This window comes from Ranitomeya imitator, chromosome 1, assembly GCF_032444005.1.
Source record: "Ranitomeya imitator isolate aRanImi1 chromosome 1, aRanImi1.pri, whole genome shotgun sequence".
Lineage (NCBI taxonomy): Eukaryota > Metazoa > Chordata > Amphibia > Anura > Dendrobatidae > Ranitomeya > Ranitomeya imitator.
This window is the reverse complement of record NC_091282.1, coordinates 280867038-280888355: the sequence shown is the minus strand read 5'-3', so window position 1 is coordinate 280888355 and position 21318 is coordinate 280867038.

Here is a 21318-nt window from a genome sequence, read left to right as displayed (position 1 = left end):
CGGTACAGAGTAGTGATAGGACCGCGGGGCACCGGTAGCTATCCGGTGTGGGCTCTGTACTGCTGATGGCAGAGGAGGAGGGCCAGATTGCCACATGGACTGTTACCTGGGGGCTGTGAACCAGGAGAATGGGCCCATGCCGCCATAAAGGGCGCGTGCCAGTAGCGGTGGGTGATATCCGTGTACCCGCTGAACCAAAAGACTTCGTTAAAAAACTGATCTATCTCCTTTAATTGTTTGCCTGCCTGCCTGGAGTATTAATTGTACAGAATAATGTTTGAAGCTCTATATGGTCGGGGACGACCATAAATGAAGGGGGAATGTAAGGGGCGACCGAGGCTGGTGTATGCCCCCACCCTTTTAAACACGTCCCAGTTAACCGTTTGTATATTGCTATATTTAAGTTGCTGGATTTGGTGCTGCTATGTACATATGGTTATATAATGTCTTATTTGTACACGTGTTATGCTTTTCAATCTACTAAACTATATACACTGCTCAAAGAATTAAAGGGAACACAAAAATCCACATCCTAGATATCATATAATATATATTAAAGGTCATGTGGCGGCCCTGCTTTGTGTGGATGACGTGTCCTATATCATCCACACAGAGCTCCCCATTGCCCTCCTGTGCTGGCGCACTTCTATCTGCCCTGCCAAGGGCAGAGCAAAGTGCTGCGCATGTGCATGCAAAGGCCAAAGAGTGCCGGCGCATGCGCATTATAGCACTGTGCTCTGCCCTCAGCAGGGCAGATAGTGCGCCTGCACAGGAGAGCAATGGGGGACATTGGATGACATAGGATGCGTCATCGCAACAAGAGAGGAGGACTGGAACAAGACCAGCGGAGCCCATCGGACCAGACTGCCCAGTAGGTGAGTATAATAAAACCTATTTTTTGTTACCTTACAGGACGTCAAATATAGAGCATTCCAGAACACTGTCAGATGGGGCTGAAAAGTGGTTGTCATAAGTTATAGGGGAATAGCCTCCACATAAGGTCTCTATCTACAGTATGAGCTGTCACACAGCCCCTTATCTATAGTGAGTCCCCCTATATACATATATAATATAGTAATTACTTTATGTAATGCTATTTGTAATGTTTGAAATGCTGTTTGTAACGCTGCTGTAATGCCATAATTTCCCTCGGGATCAATAAAGTGTATCGTATTGTATACAGTATGAGCCCCTATATACAATATGAGCCCTCACATAGCCCCCTATACACAGTATGAGTCCCCACATAGCCCCCTAGACACAGTATGAGCCTCCACATAACCTCTCTATGTACACTATAGCTCTGATGCTGGGACTGGGAGGAAATTAACTTTATTCCATCTGGCCGTCTCAATCTTTCAGTCACGTGGGTAATGCCAGCGTGGGTTCAGTCATCACTCTGTGTATAGGGAGAGGTGGCTGTGACCGTGCCCCCTGCACTGACTGACCGCTAACTATGCATTAGAACCGGCTGTCAGTCAGTGAACACATGACTGAAAGAGCGAGACAGTTAGATGGAATAACGTTAATTTCCTCCCAGCATCAGAGCACCCTGTGTATACAGGGTGCAGTATACACAGGTACTATATACAGGGTGCAGTATATACAGGATGCAGTATACATGGGTACAGTATATACAGGGTGCAGTATACACCGGTACTACATACAGGGTGCAGTATATACTGTGTATACTATACCCTGCATATAGTGCACCCTGTATATAGTACACCCTGTAGACTGTGAGCCCTCGCGGGCAGGGTCCTTTCTCCCTCTGTACTTGTGTGTGCCTTGTTTTGCTCATGTTTATTGTACTTGTCTATATTTGCCCCTTCCACGTGTAAAGCACCATGGAATAAATGGCGCTATAAAAATGTATAATAATAATATTAATAATAGTACATGTGTATACTGCACCCTGTATATAGTACCTGTGTATAATACAGTGGTACTACATACAGGGTGCAGTATATATTGGGTGCAATATACACAGGTACTATATACAGGGTGCAGTATATACAGGTTGCAGTATACGCAATTACTCTATACAGGGTGCAGTATATACAGGGTGCAGTATATATTTGGTACTGTATACACAGGTACTATATATAGGGTGCAGTATACACTGTGTGTACTACATCCTGTATATAGTAACTGTGTATACCGCACCCTCTATATACTGCACCCTGTATATAGTAACTGTGTATACTGCACCCTCTATATACTGCACCCTGTATATAGTAACTGCTGTAGAGTCAGATGGCCACTAACAGCAATCTGTGCGGCTTACCGCAGGCACTGGGCAGCAGGGAGTGGGACTCAGACTGGCCTTCTCTCTCACACACACCCTAATGTTGGCCGCCAGCCTCTCAGGCAGTAATGGCGCGCTGCTGCCGGTCTTCACAGCGCTCCGCGGGTTCATACAGAGTTCAGAGGCATGCTTATTTAGCATACACTGTACATGACACACCTCTGAACTCTGTCTGAACCCTGGCTTATCCAATCCCAGCGCACCGCCGGGTGTCATAGCAACGCTGCCTGCCTCGAGTCCAACGTCCCTGTCAGGCTCTGACTCAGCCTGCAGTGAGGGCGGACGGCCCTGAACTGTTGCAGACTTTTTTGTGCATGGACTTTAGGAGAGGTTTCTTTTGTGGATGACACCCATACATGCCATTCCTCTGCAGTGTACGCCATATTGTGTCATGGGAAACACTCACCCCAGTTTGGCTTTCTACTTCTTTATCTAACTGCATTGACCTCTATATAATTCATTCTCTATGGGACTGCTCTGTACTCATTCTGTGCATTTCTACATTTAGTGGGACTTAAGGGAATTATTATGCTTGTTACACTTCGCATCTGTAAATGCGCCCACTAATTAGACTTTGGTTAGGGAAACTTTAAAATATAATAATGATAATGATCCCGCTTAGTGACAAGATTACTTTACAGACATCTGGAGAAAGGCACAATGCCAGTCATTCAAGGGTTAATTCTTTAGAACACTGAGTGGGACTTTCTAGCCAATGAAGCATCAGCATTAAACACCTGTGGTAACTACGGCAACTGTGCTGATGTGATAAACACATGCATCTATGATAGAGAAGAATCCGGAACCATAGGTCACTCAGCCATAGGAGGAGCCGTACTTGATGTGTCTGAAGACCTGGAGCTTCATCACTCCACAATGGGAGGAAAGGGACACGGCCTAGCCAGCCAGATGAGCCATACCACCTAGCCAGCCAGATGAGCCATACCACCTAGCCAGCCAGATGAGCCATACCACCTAGCCAGCCAGATGAGCCATACCACCTAGCCAGCCAGATGAGCCATACCACCTAGCCAGCCAGATGAGCCATACCGCCTAGCCAGCCAGATGAGCCATACCGCCTAGCCAGCCAGATGAGCCATACCGCCTAGCCAGCCAGATGAGCCATACCGCCTAGCCAGCCAGATGAGCCATACCGCCTAGCCAGCCAGATGAGCCATACCGCCTAGCCAGCCAGATGAGCCATACCGCCTAGCCAGCCAGATGAGCCATACCGCCTAGCCAGCCAGATCAGCCATACCGCCTAGCCAGCCAGATCAGCCATACCGCCTAGCCAGCCAAATCAAACTAACCCTAGCGATCAATGGGGTGACAGATGATGCAGCCAGATATCCCTCACGTCCAGTACTAGCCACCTTCACCTTTATGGGTACGGCCTAGAGAGGTTGCATTAGGCCTCTATACGGCGCCCACACAGGGCTCCTGCTTTGACCATTACTGTCTGTTTTCTGCTGATGTAATGTGTAACCTGTGTGGCTATATGCTGTCACTGCGATCATATCTATGGTGGATGTGTATTATGTCTCACTGTAAATATGATACAATGTACATTTTGTGTTGGCATTAACCTTCTAAGCCCAAGGGAAGGGCAGTACTCCAGCCATGGTTCCCTAGAGGTTTCCACCACAGGGGGTTTTTCCTCTCCTGAGTGCTGAAGGATGATTCTTCGTGAGTCGGGGGTTGTGCCATTTTCAGTGTCTTTTCCATAGTAATTGGCTGATTCTAAATTAAAGACACTGAATTAAATAATAATAATAATAATGTGATTTGTAATAAAATTCGGTCAATTTAACATCCAATAAATGTGTTTTGTGTGTTTATTTCACAATCTCGGGTTGGTGGGATTTTTTTGGGAATCAGGAACCAGCATCTATGATTAAGCCATGAAGCCAGACAGGGGCGGACTGGGCTGGGTGGCAGCGAGGCATTTGCCCCCCAGGCAGTTAATTATCAACAGACAGGACTGCCCACCAGGGGCAGGCTGGCAAATTTTGGCCTGGGGGTAAGCACAAAGCAGTGGCCCATTAGTGACGGCCCATCCTTGAGACTCTAGTGGCTCATGAACATCGAAAGCATGCAAGCTCATACTTGCGATCACTACGCTGGCAATTCCAGGCAATCATGACAGATTATTACCATTATTCAGTAACGTGCCATCACACAGAGTCACTGAAGAAAATCATCTAGCGCCCAGAAAACAGTGTTGGGGAAAAAACAGTGTGTGGCTTGGAAATTACATGTTGTCCTCATAGAATTGATTCATATATACTCACCTCCATTGTAAAACAGACAAAACAGTCCACCTTAAGGCTATGTACACACGTAGAAAAAGTGGTGCAGAATTTTCTGCACAAAATACGCATTTCCTGGCATAATCCGCAGCTGTGGATTTGCCGCGGTTTTTATGTGGATTTTGTGCAGTTTTTGTGCGGATTTTCTACAGTTTTTGCTACTGCAGATTTTTAACATGGAGGGGTGCAGAAATGCTTCAGATCCGCACAAAAGAACATGCACTTCTTTGAAATCCGCAGCAATTCCGCACTGATTTTTCCGCACCAACTGCACAGCTATTTTTTTATCCCATTGATTTACATTGTACTGTACATCACAGTGCGGATCTGCAGCATTTCTGCGTGGAAAAATCCACTGCGGATCTGCAGCAAATCCGCATCGTGTGCACATAGCCTAAGAAGCAGTCATTAACTTTTTTTACTTTAAACTTGTGTAAATGTTGGTTTAGTGCAGTGTCCGTGTGTTAAGATACTCACAGATCGCAGCATGTCAGTGTGTTAATGTACTCACGGATCGCAGTCTTCTGCGGTATCCAGCACCGCTCCTCTTCTAAGTCACCTGATGGCTATTCAGACTCTACGGCCCTCACTGTGCTCTGTGGCCCATAACTGGCTTTTACAATATAAGTCTAAGGAGCATGAGAACAAGGCTCAAAATGAGGATCCATAGACTTACAATGTAAAGAGACTTCCAGGTCACAAACAGGTGCTTCTCACAAAATTAGAATATCATCAAACTCGCCTAACCTTAACCCCATAAAGAATCTATGGAGCATTGTCAAGAGGAAGATGAGAGATACCAGACACAACAATGCAGACGAGCTGAAGACTGCTATCAAAGCAACATGGGCTTCCATAACACCTCAGCAGTGTCACAGGCTGACCGCCTCCTTGCTCGCCACATTGATGCAATAATTGATGCAAAAGAAGCCCTGACCAAGTATTGAGTTACTGAACATACATTTCAGTAGGCCAAAGTTTCGGATTTCAAAATCATTTTTCAAGCTGGTATCTATAATATAACGCTGGGAGCGTCACTCTGTCCGAAGCCTTTATAGACTGCGCAGGCGCGACGCTCCTAGCGTTAGATTATAGCCAGTGTCAGAAAAAAAATGGCGCTGGAAAGCGCCGACTGCCGGGAACAGGGGGACATTTATGAACTGCAACCCGGACGTGGGGACACGGTGGACATGATCCCGCCCTGAAGATGCTGTGGCAGTTCATGCCACAGCAATTTCTAACTTACGCCACCTGATTGCGGCCCATGAATGTCCCCCTGCCCCCGGAATCGGCGCCTGCGCAGTCCGCGCTTTCCGCCGCCATTTTCTTGGTCCTCCTGCTCCTGGAATCGGCGCCTGCGCAGTCCGCGCTTTCCGGCGCCATTTTCTTGGATACTGCAGTGTGTCTTCAAGAAAATGGCGCCGGATAGCGCGGACTGCGCAGGCGCCGATTCCGGGAGCAGGGGGGTATTAAGGAGCCGGAAACGGGGAGTGTGCACACGATCCCGCCCTTATGACACTGTGGTACTTCATGCCACAGCTATTTCTTACTTAGGTCCCCTGATTCCGGGCCATGAATGTCCCCCTGCTCCCGGAATCGGCGCCTGTGCAGTCTGCGCTTTCCGGCGCCATTTTCCTAGATACTACAGTGTGTCTTCAAGCGCGGACTGCGCAGGCGCCGATTCCGGGAGCAGCAGTCCGCAAGCCAGAGGACCAGCAAGATGGAGCGGCGTGCAGCGCTGGAACGGAACAGGTGAATATAGCAAGTGTCGGGGGGCCTGAGCTAGCGGCGACTCCGGCACCTGACCCCCACAGCGCGCCGGTGTCCTCGCCTGCTCAGGCCCCCCAGCACTCGGCGCCCAGCGACGATAGGTGAGTATGTTAATTTTTTTTTATATATCACAGCAGCATACTGGACATATAATACTATGGAGCATCTTATGGGGGCCATCAACCATAATGGAGCAGCATACGGGGCATATACTATGGAGCATGTTATGGGGGCCACGAACCATAATGGAGCAGCATATGAGGCATATACTATGGAGCATCTTATGGGGGCCATCAACCATAATGGAGCAGCATACGGAGAATATACTATGGAGCATCTTATGGGGGCCATCAACCATAATGGAGCAGTATACGGGGCATATACTATGGAACATCTTATGGGGGCTGTCAACCATAATGGAGCAGCATATGAGGCATATACTATGGAGCATCTTATGGGGGCCATCAACATTTATGGAGCAGTATATGGCGCATATACTATGGAGCAGGGGTGTCAAACTGCATTCCTTGAGGGCTGCAAACAGGTCATGTTTTCAGGATTTCCTTGTACTGCACAGGTGATAATTTAATCACCTACACAAATAATGAGTTGGTGATTAAATTATCACCTGTGCAGTATAAGGAAATCCTGAAAACATGACCTGTTTGCAGCCCTCGAGGAATGCAGTTTGACACCCCTGCTATGGAGCATCTTATGGGGGCCATCAACCATAATGGTGCAGCATATGAGGCATATACTATGGAGCATCTTATGGGGGCCATTAACCATAAAGCAGCAGCATATGAGGCATATACTATGGAGCATCTTATGGGGGCCATCAACCATAATGGAGCAGCATATGAGGCATATACTATGGAGCATCTTATGGGGGCCATCAACCATAATGGAGCAGTATACGGGGCATATACTATGGAGCATCTTATGGGGGCCATCAACCATAATGGAGCAGCATATGAGGCATATACTATGGAGCATCTTATGGGGGCCATCAATATTTATGGAGCAGTATACGGCGCATATACTATGGAGCATCTTATGGGGGCCATCAACCATAATGGTGCAGCATATGAGGCATATACTATGGAGCATCTTATGGGGGCCATCAACCATAATGGTGCAGCATATGAGGCATATACTATGGAACATCTTATGGGGGCCATCACCCATAATGGTGCAGCATACGGGGCATATACTATGGAGCATCTTATGGGGGCCATCAACCATAATGCAGCAGCATATGAGGCATATACTATGGAGCATCTTATGGGGGCCATCAACCATAATGCAGCAGCATATGAAGCATATACTATGGAGCATCTTATGGGGGTCATCAACCATAATGGAGCAGCATATGAGGCATATACTATGGAGCATCTTATGGAGGCCATCAGCCTTTATGGAGCAGCGTATGGGGCATATGGATGGGAGCAGCAAATTACAGAACGGTGGCGCAGGATGGGAGCAGCACATGACAGAACGGGGGCGCAGGACGGGAGCAGCAAATGACAGGATGGGGGCGCAAGATGGTAGCAGCACATGACAAGATTAGGGCGCAGGATGGAAGCAACACATACCAGGATGGAGACCATATACCAATATAAATGCTCGCCACCCAGGCATAGAACGGGTTCAATAGCTAGTTATAAAGTATTCTAATTTACTGAGATAATGACTTTTGGGTTTTCATTGGCTGTAAACCATAATCATCAACATTAACAGAAATAAACACTAGAAATAGATCACTCTGTTTGTAATGACTCTATATAATGTACAAGTTTCACTTTTTGCAGTGAAGAACTGAAATAAACACTTAAAATAGATCACTCTGTGTGTAATGACTCTATATATGAGATTCACTTTTTGTATTGAAGAACTGAAATAACTGAACTTTTTTGATGATATTCTAATTTTGTGAGAAGCACGTATAATGCATATTGTGAGCCGGAGTCTGAAGAGTGAAGATGTCACTCAGAGGAGAAGCAGAGCGCTGCTGGATACCGGAGAAGATGCCGCTAGCTGGGTATATTAACACACTGACACTACTCTAGCCTCTACACAGAATTAGGGGGGAAAATTAATAGGAGTATTCATTAAAGCAGAATATAATTGACATACAGTTGTATCCTTTCTGTGTAGTAGACCTGGTTACATTTAGAAATACAGATACAAGATAATATGTGACTGGTATGTGAGATATCAGTGACATATCATCTGTATATACATCAGATGGGCACACAGTATACCACATCCAGTGTACAGGAGAATATATGACAGGTATATGATATACTGTGACTACAGGCATCAGATGGTATGTACTGGAAAATATGTGACTGTTGTATATTGTACTACGAGTACAGACACCAGATGTTACATCAGTCACATATTATCCTGTATATAACATCTGATGTCTGTGCACATAGTATGGACAAATATAATTTCTCAGAGGGGCCACATGACAAACCATGACTCGTTGAGGCCAAAGCAATAGGCTGAAATTAATTCTGCTCAATATTATTAACATATTAATGACAATTCATATTAAAATAAAACAACAATATCACATAATATATATTAAAGTTCATGTGGGGGCTCTGCTTCGTGTGGATGACATGTCCTATATCATCCACACAGAGCTCCGCATTGCCCTCCTGTGCAGGCGCACTTCTATCTGCCCTGCCAAGGGCAGAGCAAAGTGTTGCGCATGTGCACGGGCCATGGCTCCGCATGGGTGTCAAGGCGCCCCTCTCCAGTCACAGCAGAGTCTGCGTTCATGTGTCACGCTCACGCCTTGACTGGTGGGCGTGAGCTCGGGGGGTTTGTGGCCCCACTGTGCCACAAACCAGACTACCCTGGAAGGGGCGTGACTATGACAGCTGCCTGGGTTTTCACTGGAGCCTCTGATGGTGAGGACAGGCTTGTGCAGCAGGCAGCTGCCAGGTGCTACTCCAGGGTGGTGTCTGGCTGTGGCTGCTGGTCCCACTTGGGAGACAGGAACACCAGGATTGGTGCGGGCATCAGGCAGGACTGGCAGAAGAGCACGGCTGGAACTCAGACGAGTAGGCTGGCAGAGACACGGCAGAGAACACAGGACTGGCTAGGACAGCAGGAACACAGGACTGGAAGGCAGTGCAGGAACGGCAGGACTGGCAGGAACACAGGATTGGGAGGCACTGCAGAGAACACAGGACTGGACGGCAGGGCAGGAACGGCAGGACTGGCAGGAACACAGGATTGGTTGATGTGGTATATGAAGGAACAGGTAGGGGCCTGTTCACACTGGAGGTGCAGGAACAGATATGTAGTTTGGAGGAACAGGTAGGGACCTGTTCACACTGGAGGTGCAGGAACAGATATGTAGTTTGGAGGAACAGGTAGGGACCTGTTCACACTGGAGGTGCAGGTACAGATATATAGTTTGGAGGAACAGGTAGGGACCTGTTCACACTGGAGGTGCAGGAACAGATATGTAGTTTGGAGGAACAGGTAGGGACCTGTTCACACTGGAGGTGCAGGTACAGATATATAGTTTGGAGGAACAGGTAGGAACCTGTTCACACTGGAGGTGCAGGAACAGATATGAAATATGAAGGAACAGGTAGGGACCTGTTCACACAGGAGAGGAGTGCAAGACTGCAGATAGGAGTGGAAAAGCAGCAAGAGATAGCGTAGCAACAAAAGCTGAGCAGAGCCACAAAGAATGTGGAGAGAAGCTGCAGCAAGAGATACTGCAGAAGCTAAGCAGAGTGGAACCGCAAGGATTGCAGAGAGGAACTGCAGAAAGAGGTTTCTGCAGCAACGGGAGCGGAGCAGAGTAGAACGGAGCAGAACCGCAGGAGTGCGGAGCAGCGGTAAAGCTACCAAGATACGGAGCAGGCAGAGCCGCAAGAGTGCGGAGTGTAAGCAGACTGAGAACACAAGGAAAGACACAGCAGGGAAGGAAGCCACAGACAAGGAGACAGAGATAAGACTAAGTACAGACAAGGCAAAGGAACAAGACACAAGGACAAAGACACAGGGACCAGGATATTCTGCCTCCTGGAGGGCGGACTACAAGAACAAGGCAATAGCACAGAGAAAAGCCGCCAGCGAGGGAGAAACTCAGAGCAGGACCTGGCAAACTCAGAAGCAAGAAACAAACTGAGCTAACACATTGCACAGGCCCAGACCACAGGGTGGAGCTGCACTATATACAGGAGGCCTCTTGATAATTGGTCAGGAACTGATTAGACAGATGCACCTGATTCCTATAAGAACCAGAGAGTTCAGGCGCCGGCCCCCTATACACATAGCCATGAGGCATGCAGAGAGCAGAGACACAGAACATGGAGCTGGCATGAAACAGAAACCACATCATGACCTGGAGCAGTGGGTAAGATAGTGTGAGAGATGTGAGGCCATGACGTGATGCCAGCAGAGTTGTTACATCATGTACTCACAAGATGCAGTCTTTTGGGTGATCTCCCTGTATTTGTCCTCTGACCGGGAGCTCTCCCTCTTTCCCGGAGTGCAGCTGCACCCTGCTCTGACCGCTGCTCTATCCCTTGCGTGTGCGTCTTTCCCGCTCTCTGCCCGGCTTCCTTCCTGCCCCGGTCTCTAAATCTGCCCCCTGGGGAACCTGTAGAACAGCTCAATGGTTACAGGCACGAAGCTGAGAAGGTAAACGCCCCCGGACTCTTCTTGTGCTTCACCTCCTTACACCGGTCTTCACAGCGCTCCGCTTCGAGGGTTCATACAGAGTTCATAGGCGTGCTTACTTAGCACGCTGTACATGACACGCCTCTGAACTCTGTGTTAACCCTGGCTTATCCAATCCCAGCGCGCCGCGTGTCATAGCAACGCAATGCTGCCTGCCTCGAATCCAACGTCCCTGTGTGGCTCTGACTCAGCCTGCAATGAGGGCTTCCAGCCCTGAACTGTTGCTAATTAAACAGTCCGGGGGGGGCAAATGCCTCTCTGCCACCTGGCCCAGCCCTCCCCTGCCCTAGTGCCAGCTGTCCTCCCCAGTGGCCTACTTCCGCAGTCCTCCGGTACCATTGCCCATCATTGAGGTGCCGTTCGAGCGAATAGCGATGGACCTGGTGGGACCCGCAAGAGGACATCAATATATATTGGTGGTCCTGCATTATGCTACCCAGTACCCAGAGGCGGTACCCTTAAGAAATGCCTCTGCCAAATGTTTCTCTAGGGTGCTGATCCATATCTTCTCCCAAACTGGGCTGCCGAAGGAGATACTGACTGACCAAGGGACCCCCTTCATGTTGAAGGCCATGAGGGAGTTGTGCAAGACCCTGCAGATTTCTCAGCTCAGAACCTCAGTATACCATCCCCAGACTCATGGACTGGTGGAGAGTAGTTATGAGCGAGTATACTTGTTGATCGGGTTTTCCCGAGCATGCTCAGGTGGTCTCCGAGTATTTGTGAGTGCTCGGAGATTTAGTTTTTGTCTATGCAGCTGCATGATTTACGGCTGCTAGACAGCCTGAATACATGTGGGGATTCCTTAACAACCAGGCAACCCCCACATGTGGCTACCAGCTGTAAATCATGCAGCTGTGTTATGAAAACTAAAACACTCTTCGAGAGTCCACTGTTAGAAGAAGGTGCCAAGCCCTTGGCTTTGAACAGAAGAGGGTATGTAAGATAGCCACCGGACAAGTCCTTGAGGTGAGATATGTGTCATCGCTAGTAGCTGCAGTGATGTGAGTTAGGAAGCATGCTCCAGCACCTATAGTGCTGAGAGAGTTATTAGACCATTCCAGGGCTGGGTTTTACAAGCAGCAGAATGACTGTGCACATATCCCAAACCCAGGGGCGTGGTTTGGCAGATAAAATGGAGGCCGAGTCACTCATTTAGTGACTGGAGCTGAAGATGTGTGGATCACCTGTGTGTTGGTCTGTGCTAAGGCCTAAAGAACCGGATACTATCCTGAGAGGGCTGACCCGCTGTATGTTGTATGGACTTTTTAGTTTATGTTTTCACTTTGTGCCGGAAAAGGCTGTTCTTTTGTTTTGCTATCCTGAGTGGTTTATGATGTTTGAATAAACTCGCTTCCTGTGCCTACCTCAACCGCAGCCGATTGAGTACTAACCTCTACAATATATCTGCAGCTTTGTCTCCATAAAAGGAGGGGGGCCAGACACATTTGCACAGGGGCCCCAGGCTGTCAGTGTCCGCCCCTGATCGGACTATTATCCCTGGAGCCCCTCTAATCAGCTACGTTGAAACAGTTGCCTGAATCCAGAACTACGTTATCCCCTCTTACAGACAACTACAGCTAATACACAGAGGACATATACAAGTGCTTCTCACTATATTAGAATATCATCAAAAAGTTAATTCATTTCATTTCTTCAATGCAAAAGTGAATTAGAATACTTTATAACGCCAGCTTGAAAAATGATTTTAAAATCCGATATGTTGGCCTACTGAAATGTATGTTCAGTAAATGCACCCAATACTTGGTTGGGGCTCCTTTTGCATCAATTACTGCATTAATGCAGCGTTACATGGTGGCGACCAGCCTGTGACACTGCTGAGGTGTTATGGAAGCCCAGGTGGCTTTGATAGCAGCCTTCAGCTCATCTGCATTGTTGGGTCTGGTGTCTCTCATCTTCCTCTTGACAATACCCCATAGTTTCTCTATGGGGTTAAGGTCAGGTGAGTTTGCTGGGAAATCAAGCACAGTGATACTGTTGTTTTTAAACCAGGTATTGGTACTTTTGGCAGTGTGGACAGGTGCCAAGTCCTGCTGGAGAATGAAATTTCCATCTCTTGATGGCAGAGGGAAGCATGAAGTGCTCTAAAATGTCCTAGTAGACGGCTGTGCTGACTTTTTTCTTGATAAAACACAGTGGACCTACACCAACAGATGACATGGCTCCCCAAACCATCACTGATTGTGGAAACTTCACACTAGATCTCAAGCAGCTTGGATCGTGTGCCTCTCCACTCTTCCTCCAGACTCTGGGACCTTGATTTCCAAATGAAATGCAAAATTTACTTTCATCTGAAAACAACATCTTTTACCGCTGAGCAACAGTCCAGTTCTTTTTCTTTTTGGCCTAGGTAAGATGATTCTGGTGTTGTCTATTAGTCATGAGTGGCTTAACACAAGGAATGCGACACTTGTAGCCCATGTCCTGGATATGTCATCTGTGTATGGTGACTCTTGAAGCAATTACCCCCAGCAGCTCCTTGTGAATCTCCCCCAAGTTTTTGAATGGCCTTTTCTTAGCAATCCTTTCAAGGCTGTGGTTATGCCGGTTGCTTGTGCACCTTTATCTACCACATTTTTTCCTTCCACTCATCTTTCAATTAACCCCTTAACCCCCAAGGGTGGTTTGCACGTTAATGACCTGGCCAATTTTTACAATTCTGACCATTGTCCTTTTATGAGGTAATAACTCTGGAACGCTTACATGTATCCTGGTGATTCTGACATTGTTTTCTCGTGACATATTGTACTTCACATTAGTGGTAAAAATTTATTTGATATGACTTGCGTTTATTTGTGAAAAAAATATAAATTTAGCTAAACATTTTTAAATTTCACAGTTTTCCAACTTTGATTTTTCATGCCCTTAATTCACAGACATATGTCACACAAAATACTTAATAAGTAACATTTCCCACATGTCTACTTTACATCAGCACAATTTTGGAACTCAACTTTTTTTTTTTATTAGGAAGTTATAAGGGTTCACAGTTTACCAGCTATTTCTCATTTTTACAACACCATTTTTTTTAGGGACCACATCACATTTGAAGTCACTTTGAGGGATCTATATCATAGAAAATACCCAAAAGAGACACCATTCTAAAAACTGCACCCCTCAAGGTGCTCAAAACCACATTCAAGAAGTTTATTAACCCTTCATATGTGGTGGTAAATCACTGTTTGGGCGCACAGCAGAGATTGGAAGGGAAGGAGCACCATTGACTTTTTCAACCCAGAATTGGCTAGAATTGAGATTGGATGCCATGTCGCATTTAGAAAGCCCGTGATGTGCCTAAAAACTAGAAACCCCCCAATTCTAACTCTGTTGTGAGTTCTGTTTCTGGGCTCCCTCTGGTGGTTACTGATGGTACTGGGTGACTTGTGTTTTCTGCGGTCTCTGGTGTCCACCTGTTCCATCAGGTTATGGGAGTTTCCTATTTAACCTGGCTTTTTTGTCATTTCCTCGCCGGCTATCAATGTAATCAGCGTGTCTTTTTACCTCTGCTCCCTGCGTCTGTTATCTTCAGGACAAGCTAAGTTTTGATTTTCCTGTTCCACGTTTTGCTTTATTTTTGTCTTAGTCCAGCTTGCAGATATGTGTTTCCTTGCTGCTGGTTGCTCTAGTGGGCTGAAATTACTCCTCATGTTCCATGAGTTGGCACATGAGTTCAAGTCATTTCAGGATGGTTTTTTGAAGGGTTTTTCGCTGACCGCGCAGTTCACTTTTGTATCCTCTGCTATCTAGCTTTAGCGGGCCTCATTTTTGCTGATTCTATTTTCATAACTACGTGTGTGCTTTCCTCTCATTTTACCGTTATTACATGTGGGGGGCTGCTATTTCTGTGGGGTGTTTCTCTGGAGGCAAGTGAGGTCTGTGTTTCTTCTGATAGGGGAAGTTAATCCTTCGGCTGGCGCGAGACATCTAGGAATCATCGTAGGCACGTTCCCCGGCTACTGCTAGTTGTGTGTTTAGGTTCAGGATCGCGGTCAGCTCAGGTTCCATCACCCTAGAGCTTGTTTTGTTTTTGTGCTTGTCCTTTTGTGATCCCTTGCCATTGGGATCATGACATAACTCCAGCCCTAACCCCAACACACCCCTAATCCCAGCCCTAACCAAAACCCTAACCACAAACCTAATTCTAACACACCCCTAACCCTAATCCCAACCCTAACCCTAATCCCAGCCCTAACCCTAATCCAAACCCTAACTTTAGCCACAAACCTAACCTTAGCTTTAGCCCCAACCCTAACCCTAACTTTAGCCCCAACCCTAACCCTAACTTTAGCCCCAACCCTAATCCTAATTTTAGACCCAACCCTAACTTTAACCCTAACCCTAATGGGAAAATGGAAATAAAATTTTTTTATTTTATTATTTTTCCCTAGCTAAGGGGGCGATAAAGGGGGGTTTGATTTACTATTTATAGTGGGTTTTTATAGCGTGTTTTTATGTTTGGCAGCTGTCACATGCCAAAAGACACTTTTTATTGCAAAAAAATAGTTTTTGCATCACCACATTTTGAGAGCTATAATTTTTCCATAAGTCATGTGAGGTCTTGTTTTTTGCGGGATGAGTTGACATTTTTATTGGTACCATTTTCGGGCACATGACATTTTTTGATCGCTTTTTATTATTATTTTGGGAGGCAGAATGAAGAGAAAAACAGCAATTCATGAGTTTCTTTTGGGTGGGGCGTTTATACTATTCCACGTGTGGTAAAATTGATAAAGCATTTTTATTCTTCGTGTCAGTACGATTACAGCGATACCTCATTTATCTAATTTTTTATGTTTTGGTGCTTTTATACAATAAAAACGTTTTCATAAAAAAAAATTATTTTTGCATCGCTTTATTCTGAGGGCTATAACTTTTTTATTTTTTCGCTCATGACACTGTATGGTAGGTAATGTTTTGCGGGACAAGATGCCGTTTTCAGCGGTACAATGTTTATTTATATCTGTCTTTTTGATCGCGTGTTATTCCACTTTTTGTTTGGTGGTATGACGATAAAGCATTGTTTTTCATTTTTATTAATTTTACGGTGTTCACTGAAGGGGTTAACTAGTGGGACAGTTTTATAGGTCATGTCGTTACGGACTCGGCGATACTAAATATGTGTACTTTTATTGTTTTTTTTATTTACATAAAGAAATGTATTTATTGGAACAATATTTTTTTTTTCTTTAGGAATTAAAAAAAATATTTTTACACAGTATAATTTTTTTTTTTACTTTTTTACATTGTCCCAGGGTGGGACATCACTGCATAAAGTCAGATCGCTGATCTGACACTTTGCACAGCACTGTGTCAGATCAGCGATCTGACAGGCAGTGAAAGAGGCTTGCCGACACCTGCTCTCAGCAGGCACTGACAAGCCACCTCCCTGCAGGACCCGGAAGGACCCCGTGGTCATCTTGGATCCGGGGGTCTGCAGGCAGGAAGAACCTCAGAACAATGCGATCACATCGCGTTCTTCTGAGGGTCTCAGGGAATCAAGCAGGGAGCCCCATCCCTGCATGATGCTTCTCTATGCCACAGGAATGCTGCAATCTTGTTTGATAATAGTGTTCCGGGAGTTAATGTGACGGGAGCGGTCCGTGAACACTCCTGGCACTTGGTGTCGGGTGTCAGCTGTGAAAATCAGCTGACACCTGGCCCCGATTGGCCGCACACACCATCCGTGTGCGCGGTTGATCAGCTTCGACATACTATCCCGTCCATAGTCATACGGGCCAAGCCCACATGAACGGGATAGTATGTCAGATATCAGGTTAATATGCTTGGATACAGCACTTTGTGAGCAGCCAGCTTCTTTAGCAATGACCTTTTGTGGCTTACCCTCTTTGTGGAGTGTGTCAATGACTGCCTTCTGGACATCTGTCAAGTCAGCAGTCTTCTCCATGATTGTGGGGCCTACTGAGACAGACTAAGGGATCTTTGAAAATGCTTAGGAAGCCTTTGCAGGTGTCTTTTGTTAATTATTTTAATTTACTGAGATAATGACTAGTGTTGATCGAATAGCTTCAGATAAGCACGTATCCGAATAGCTATAGCACTTACCAAATAGCTGCCTTGGGAACCTGGATACCTGGAGCGCTCCTGATAATCAGCTGTTCTGCGCTGCAGCTGCATGTGTTGCGGCAATGTGACAGTCACAGCACATGCATGAAGAGCACAAAAAAACAGGCTCTCCATGAAGGTATGCTGTGACTGTCACACAGCCGCGACACATGCAGCTGCAGCACAGAACAGCTGATTATCGGGAGTGCTCCAGGTGTCCAGGTTCCCGAGGAAGCTATTAGGTAAGCACTATAAGTGCTTATCTGAAGCTATTCGATCAACACTAATAATGATTTTTGGGTTTTCATTGGCTGTAAACCATAGTCATCAACATTAACAGAAATAAACACTTGAAATAGATCACTCTGTTTGTTATGACTATATAATAAACGAGTTTTACTTTTTGTATTGAACTGAAATAAATTAACTTTTTGATATTCTAATTTAGTGTGAAGCCCTTCAGGTGACACTGGGACATATTATCAAGTATAACACAGACTTCCAGTTCTGTTCTAGCAGTAAATTTACTGTCTACAAAGTTTAGTCTTTTTGTGCCTCACAGTTACAACAGTTATAATTTTTTTGTATATTTAATCCTTTCTATATTTTTGTATTGTAAAGTAACATCATCATCTGCTGGCAAATTAATGTATGCATTCTGGTGCAGTTTGCAATGTATTATTGGAAATTCCTAAAGCATTGTGGCTGTTTCTGTTGCATTGTGGTCTTGTTATGACACTGTGAAAGGAACAGCAGCCATTGTTCCTGTATGCTTTTGAGGAGAAACCACATCACTTGTTTTTCTGTCTTGTTCCTTCTAAACTGCCTGCTCTAACCATAGTTGGTAAGCCACTATCTATGTGTTAAAGCCCTGTGTTTATAACTACTTTTGCTGTATTAAATAGGCAATCATCATCTTGTATATTACCTCATGTTACTGTGTATTGCAGACTGTATTTTATGCACTGTACAGTTATATATTCTGAAATGCTCCTGTTATTGCATCTTATAGTTTCAGCCTTTCCTGTCACACCTACGATCAATAAAAGAAGGTTACAACTTTACAGCCTCTTTTTCTTAACCCCTTTACCCCCAAGGGTGGTTTGCACGTTAATGACCGGACCAATTTTTACAATTCTGACCACTGTCCCTTTATGAGGTTATAACTCTGGAACGCTTCAACGGATCCCAGTGATTCTGACATTGTTTTCTCGTGACATATTGTACTTCATGATAGTGGTAAAATTTCTTTGATATTACCTGTGTTTATTTGTGAAAAAAATGGAAATTTGGCGAAAATTTTGAAAATTTTGCAATTTTCCAAATTTGAATTTTTATGCAATTAAATCACAGAGAGATGTCACACAAAATACTTATTAAGTAACATTTCACACATGTCTACTTTACATCAGCACAATTTTGGAACCAAAGTTTTTTTTGTTAGGGAGTTATAAGGGTTAAAAGTTGACCAGCAATTTCTCATTTTTACAACACCATTTTTTTTAGGGACCACATCTCATTTGAAGTCATTTTGAGGGGTCTATGTGATAGAAAATACCCAAGTGTGACACCATTCTAAAAACTGCACCCCTCAAGGTGCTCAAAACCATATTCAAGAAGTTTATTAACCCTTCTGGTGCTTCACAGGAATTTTTGGAATGTTTAAACAAAAATGAACATTTAACTTTTTTTTTCACAAAAAATTTACTTCAGCTCCAATTTGTTTTATTTTACCAAGGATAACAGGAGAAAATGGACACCAAAAGTTGTCGTACAATTTGTCCTGAGTACACCGATACCCCATATGTGGGGGTAAACCACTGTTTAGGCGCATGACAGAGCTCGGAAGCGAAGGAGCGCCATTTGACTTTTCAATGCAAAATTTTGGAAAGTAGACCCCCTAATGAACTTATCTAGAGGTGTAGTGAGCACTTTGACCCACCAAGTGCTTCACAGAAGTTTATAATGCAGAACTGTAAAAATAAAAAAATCATTTTTTCACAAAAATTATCTTTTCGCCCCCAATTTTTTATTTTCCCAAGGGTAAGAAAAGAAATTGGACCCCAAAATTGTTGTACAATTTGTCCTGAGTACGCTGATACCCCATATGTGGGGGTAAACCACTGTTTGGGCGCATGACAGAGCTCGGAAGCGAAGGAGCACCATTTGACTTTTCAATGCAAAATTGACTGGAATCAAGAAGGGACACCATGTTGCGTTTGGAGAGCCCCTGATGTGCCTAAACATTGAAACCCCCCACAAGTGACACCATTTTGGAAAGTAGACCCCCTAAGGAACTTATCTAGAGGTGTAGTGAGCACTTTGACCCACCAAGTGCTTCACAGAAGTTTATAATGCAGAACCGTAAAAATAAAAAAATCATATTTTTTCACAAAAATTATCTTTTCGCCCCCAATTTTTTATTTTCCCAAGGGTAAGAGAAGAAATTGGACCCCAAAAGTTGTTGTACAATTTGTCCTGAGTACGCTGATACCCCATATGTGGGGGTAAACCACTGTTTGGGCACATGGGAGAGCTCGGAAGGGAAGGAGCGCTGTTTGACTTTTCAATGCAAAATTGACAGGAATTGAGATGGGACGCCATGTTGCGTTTGGAGAGCCACTGATGTGCCTAAACATTGAAACCCCCCGCAAGTGACACCATTTTGGAAAGTAGACCCCTAAGGAACTTATCTAGAGGTGTGGTGAGCACTTTGACCCACCAAGTGCTTCACAGAAGTTTATAATGCAGAACCGTAAAAATAAAAAATCATATTTTTTCACAAAAATTATCTTTTCGCCCCCAATTTTTTATTTTCCCAAGGGTAACAGGAGAAATTGGACTCCAAAAGTTGTTGTCCAATTTGTCCTGAGTGCGCTGATACCCCATATGTGGGGGGGAACCACCGTTTGGACGCATGGGAGGGCTCGGAAGGGAAGGAGCGCCATTTGGAATGCAGACTTAGATGGAATGGTCTGCAGGCGTCACATTGCGTTTGCAGAGCCCCTAATTTACCTAAACAGTAGAAACCCCCCACAAGTGACACCATTTTGGAAAGTAGACCCCCTAAGGAACTCATCTAGATGTGTTGTGAGAGCTTCAAACCCCCAAATGTTTCACTCCAGTTTGTAACGCAGAGCCGTGAAAATAAAAAATCCTTTTTTTTATCACAAAAAATATTTTTTAGCCCCCAGTTTTATATTTTCCCAAGGGTAACAGGAGAAATTGGACCCCAAAAGTTGTTGTCCAATTTGTCCTGAGTACGCTGATACCCCATATATTGGGGTAAACCCCTTGTTTGGGCATACGGGAGAGCTCGGAAGGGAAGGAGCGCTGTTTTACTTTTTCAACGCAGAATTGGCTGGAATTGAGATCGGACGCCATGTCGCGTTTGGAGAGCCCCTGATGTGCCTAAACAGTGGAAACCCCCCAATTATAACTGAAACCCTAATCCAAACACACCCCTAACCCTAATCCCAACAGTAACCCTAACCACACCTCTAACCCTGACACACCCCTAACCCTAATCCCAACCCTATTCCCAACCGTAAATGTAATCTAAATCCTAACCGTAACTTTAGCCCCAACCCTAACCCTAACTTTAGCCCCAACCCTAACTGTAGCCTTAACCCTAGCCCCAACCCTAGCCCTAGCCCTAACCCTAGCCCTAACCCTAGCCCTAACCCTAATGGGAAAATGGAAATAAATACATTTTTTTAATTTTTCCCTAACTAAGGGGGTGATAAAGGGGGGTTTGATTTACTTTTATAGCGGGTTTTTTAGCGGATTTTTATGATTGGCAGCCGTCACACACTGAAAGACTCTTTTTATTGCAAAAAAATATTTTTTGCGTTACCACATTTTGAGAGCTATAATTTTTCCATATTTTGGTCCACAGAGTCATGTGAGATCTTGTTTTTTTGCGGGATGAGTTTACGTTTTTATTGGTAACATTTTCGGGCACGTGACATTGTTTGATTCCTTTTTATTCTGATTTTTGTGAGGCAGAATGACCAAAAACCAGCTATTCATGAATTTCTTTTGGGTGAGGCGTTTATACCGTTCCGCGTTTGGTAAAATTGATGAAGCAGTTTTATTCTTCGGGTCAGTACGATTACAGCGACACCTCAT